Here is a 5,325-nt window from a genome sequence, read left to right as displayed (position 1 = left end):
CCAGTGAGATGGGCAGAAATAAATGAAACACATTGTAAAAATCTTAAGGATGCTATTGGTTCAAGTAGATGCAAATATATGCCCTATGAAAGCATTCAGAGAGCAACGGAAGAGAAAGAATCAGAACATATTCAAAGAATGTATGGCTTCAATAGACTCAGGACTGGAGATATTTATAGAGAGCCTGGATAATATAACAAACAAAAAACACTCAGAAATGGTATCCAAAAGAAAAAGGAATGTAATCAAAACATCAGTACAAAAAAAAAATGTATGACACGAAGTAAGACAGCAAGATGGAAAAAGGCAAGTGAACTACACAACAGTGTTGTTTTGCTTTTCATGATGACAGCAGTTGCCTGAGAGAATCAATAGGAGAAATGGTATATTCAGTTCAGTTTCAGAGGTTCTAGTCCATGGTCATGACAACCCATTGGGTTAGGCTTTGCTGGAGAGCAGATATAATGGGGCAGCACATGACAGAGAAAAGCTACTCACCTAATGACCAGGAATCTACAATGAAGAAAAAACAAAGAAAATGGAGCTCTACTTAAATTCTCCCACTAAACCCCACTTCTGAAGATTGAACTCTTACCACATGAATCCTTAGATAGCATGCCAGGATACAAACTACAGCAAAGGTTAGACATGATTAACAAAAGAGTAATATCTAATCTGTCCATGTCGACTACTACTTCAAATATGAAGTACTAATCTCTGTCAACAGACATGAGCTGCTGAATGGAGTAATCACAGTAAAGTTCCAACTACGTGCTCCTAAAATAGAGAAAAATTCAAAGTAATGATATGCGTAGCCTGAATACTTCATGACTAGTGTAACCAAAGGAGCAATGGTGGATTTTTTTTTTCTAACAGACAAGAATACAAATTTTAGTTAAAAGTTGCCACAGTACTAGAAGAATTAATAGCCTTTAAGGTGATTGAAGATGAACCTCACCTTGTGGTTGGTATTGGACTCTACTTCCCATTTCCCTGGTAGTGCTACATCTTCCATGTGGCTTGTGAACCTCGATTGCAAAAGGCTTTTCTCTCTTCCCTTTTCTTCCTTTCCTTCCTTCATGCAGCTGCTGGGATTTATAGCTTGCCTTTAAAACACTAATAAAGAAAGTTTTCCAGTTCTCTTTCAAGAAAGTTTTAAATTCTTTGACAAGACTAAGAACTCCAGATGAGGGAGCCCTGATTTCCTCAGTAAAAATGAGATATAAATAAACATTATGTAAGGATTAAAAGGCCAGAGAAGAGTTGCTCACCTAATGATCAGGAATCTGCAATGAAGAAAAAGCAAAGAAACTGGGACTATACTGTCCACAATTATAATGAACTCATCATTAGAGCATCTAAAATGTAACCCAAATATCGGGAATGAAGGAGAAAGATATTACACAATAACGCAGAATTCAACATCCCAAGTTCATTAAGGTCAGAACACTCAAGAAAAATATTAGTAAGTAAATAGTCAGCTTATGTAACACTATAGACCAAATTTAGACTTTATATTTCATCCAACAGTAACAGAATGTACATTTGTTCTTTATGGTCCAGAGAATTTGATCTGTTATAGTCACACTTTTAGTTTTGACTGAATGAATTCTTTAAAGTAGAAAACAAAAGTAAAATAATAAATAGCAAAAGTAAATAGACAGATAGACAAGAGATGGGTAGATGATAGACAGACAGATAGACAGCAAAATATCATCAAGTCACAACTTCATTCCACCTAGCAGAGGAAACCAAAGTGGCCTGGTTAAGAGAGAAAACCAGGAACACCATCAAATCAGTGGCTTCCAAACCTCTGGCAAAATCCATTAGGAAGTTGAGGTGCTCATCAGGAGTTCCCAATTGAACTTTTTCTCCATGAATGAGTTTCCTATAGCTGAATTTCTACCTTCCCATTGTAGGCATTTTTATATCATGAGATGAACAATAATAATCTTTGTTGGACATGCTTTACCTTCTATCTAGTCTCAAACATTTTATTTTTTAAAATTTTATTTATTTTTTTATTTTATGTGTATGAGTGTATTGCTTGCATGTAGATAGGTGCACCCATGTCATGCAAGGCCCATGTAGGTTAGAAGAGGGTATGGGATTCCCTGGAACTGGAGCTATGTATGGTTGTTAGCTACTGTGTGGGAGTTGGGAATCAAACCCAGGTCCCCTCTAAGAGCAGCCAATGCTCTTAACTGCTGAGCCATCTTTCCAGTTTTCAAACACATGTTTTTAACATTCATAGCTGCTTATTACTTTCCTTTTTCCCTGCCACAGAGTTAGGGAGCCAGCCTTCCCCAGGAAAAGGTGTTCTGGAAAATGCTTGAAAATAAACATGCTGCAGTCTCAGACCCGAGGGCCCTCCTCATTTCCACAATCTGCTTTCAGCAAGCTTAAACAGCACATGACAATTTACCAATATAATGTACATTACAACATTCTACACAAATGCACATAGATGTCTTCAAAGTAGATCACAATTTAGGTCAGTAAATGAGTTTTAAGAAATTTTAAATTATTAAAGTCATACCAAATATCTTTTTTGACCAAATTTATTAAAACTGGAAAGAAAACTGGAATTTCTTTTTTTAAAAAATCTGGAAATTATGCAACAAACTGTTAAATGAGTATTGAATCAAAGAAGAAAATAAAAAGGAAGTTACAAAATACTTTGAAACGAAAACAAGAACTCAATATATTAAAACTATGTGACAAATTAAAAGCAACACCAAGAGTGAAATTTACAGTAATAAACACATTAAGAAATGAACACGCTAAGTTCATATGTATGGAACTATAAAGGACAAAATTAACAGTATAGGAAAGTAAATGAATTTTAGGATATAAATTGATAAAACAGAAGACATGAAAATAATAGAAAAAAATAAACATAACCAATGGTTGGAAAGATAATCAAAATGGTCAAATCTTTAACCAGATTAAAGAAAGAAAAAACAAAGGAAGGGAAGATAAATAGATGAATGGAGAGACAGATTCAAATAAAAATCAGAGACCTTAGAACTGAAGCCACAGAAATTAAAAGCATCTTAGGGGACTATTATGAAATATATACCTACAAACTAACCCAGAGGAAGAAATGGACAATTTTAAAAATATAGAGCCTTCCCAGACTAAACTATGAAGAAGTGGAATGTCTGCAAGATCTTTAAGGGGGAATGGATGAATTAGTAACAAAAACCTCCCAACTGAGAAAAGTCCATGACCAGATGGCATTAATGATGGATTCAACCAAATATTTAAAGGAAAATTAACACCAATCCTTCTCAAATTATTTCAAAAAATATAGAGAAACACTTTGAAACTTATCTTATGAGGGTAACATTGCAGTAATAGCAAAACCAGACAAAGACACCACAGCACAGAAATTTTCCACTCCAATTTCATGTGAATATTGATTAAGTATCCTCAACAAAATATTAACAAATCTAACATTCCATTACAGGAATCATGCCCTATGCTCAAGATTTATTACTGGGATGCAAGTATGTTTCAACATCTGAAAATGGGTTAATGTAATAAACTACACTAACAAGATAAAGGAGAAAATAATCCAATCATCTCAATAAATTCAGTAAAAGTATTTGCTAATATTAAATGCTCCTTCTTGAGAAAGCAAAAAAAAAAAAACTATCAATAAAAAGGGAGCAGAAGAAACTACTGCAAAATAATAAAGCTCAAACACTAAAAGCCTAAATTTATCATCATACTTATCAGGGTAAAACTAAAATCTTTTCTTCTAAGATCAGGAAGGAGTCAAATATCCCAACAATGTCACCTCTGTGCAATATGAGATAAGAGAAGTGAAAGAACATGCAGTTAACACTATAGATCAGAATAAGGGCTACTCTTCAAAGTACAAAAGAAACCAATAAAAGCAAGCTAAAGCAATAATAACTAATAACCTTCATAAAAATGGGCCCAGAAAAGTAAGTCCTGTGAAAGACAATGAGTGGCAAAAACATGAGAACTATGTTAAACATCATTACTACAGGAATGTGAATGAAAATCAGGATAGCATCCTTATCAGGATGGCTAGTGTAAAAAAAAAAGATGAAATCTTAAAGTGGTTTTAATTTGCATTTCCCTAATTATTAGTGATGTTGAACATCTTTTAAGATGTTTCATAGCCATGTTTACTTCTTCTTTTGAGAACTCTCTGTTCAACTCCTTATCCCATCGTTTAACTGGGTTACTTCTTGTCTTGATTCTCTGTTTTTTGAGTTCGTTATATATTCTGGATCTTAAACCTCTGTCGGATGTGGTGCTGGTGAAGATTTTCTCCCATTCTGTGGGTTTTCTGTTTGCTTCCCTGGTTGCCTCAACTGTGAACCTAAAAATTTACAGCCAATTTTGAAAGAGATGCATCTTAGCTCAGAAAATTGTTATTGAATATGTCAATGCTGTTGTAATGAAATGCTTCTTCTAAGTATGTGGCTATTAAATAAATATTTAAAAAAATAAACACAGAAAAAAATAAAGGGAAGTTTTGTCATGATGGGACAGAATTTAGAACATGCGCACATTGTTGATGGAAATACAAACTTTATTAGTTGCTATGTAAAATAATACAGTAGTTATATAAAAATTAAAATAGGGTTACCACACGATAAAGTAGTCCTGTTTGTATTAAATATTGTTTTCTTGTTCTCAAAAGAACAATAGAACATCCATAGTGTTTAGTTTTACACTTAGTTTTTCTTGAAAAGAAAAGGAGCTTAGAAATTTGTCTCTTTTTTTCATGTCTGTATCTTTACATATCGAAGTAGCAGGAGCTATTCCACAAGACTCCAGTACCTTGTGCCCCTTTAAGGAAGTGATTGTGAGAACTGGGCTTCCTTTTTTTACTCCAATGAGCATTAATTGTTGCTCTTTATGATATGTAAATATTTGCTACATATTGCTATTCACATTAACTAAATGTTTTATTTTTTAAATAAAAGAAATAATTAAAAAATGATTTGGTCCTTAATAATTGGTGGATGTGAAAGACATTACCATTGAAATCTACCTGATGACTTTATATCCATGCTCAGATGCCAAGGAGCTCAGAAAGTAACTGACTGTGACTAGTAATAATCAGATATATAGAGATTAGAAACACATGTACATCATAGTGTCAATTGTATTAAAAATGAATTTTTCAGTATGAAACTGTATTTTAATAATGAAATGGAGATCTTTTTTAAAGTTTAAAACCTCATTTAATTTTATGTCTTATAGGGTTTATGCGGAGTACAATATTGTATAAGTGTAATAATTCAACTGTAAACCTAAAAATTTACAGCCAATTTTGAA

The sequence above is a fragment of the Nannospalax galili genome, unplaced genomic scaffold (assembly GCF_000622305.1).
Source record: "Nannospalax galili isolate Female #2095 unplaced genomic scaffold, S.galili_v1.0 scaffold1338, whole genome shotgun sequence".
Classification (NCBI taxonomy): domain Eukaryota; kingdom Metazoa; phylum Chordata; class Mammalia; order Rodentia; family Spalacidae; genus Nannospalax; species Nannospalax galili.
The sequence above is the reverse complement of the archived record's forward strand: the minus strand, read 5'-3'. Positions refer to the sequence as shown.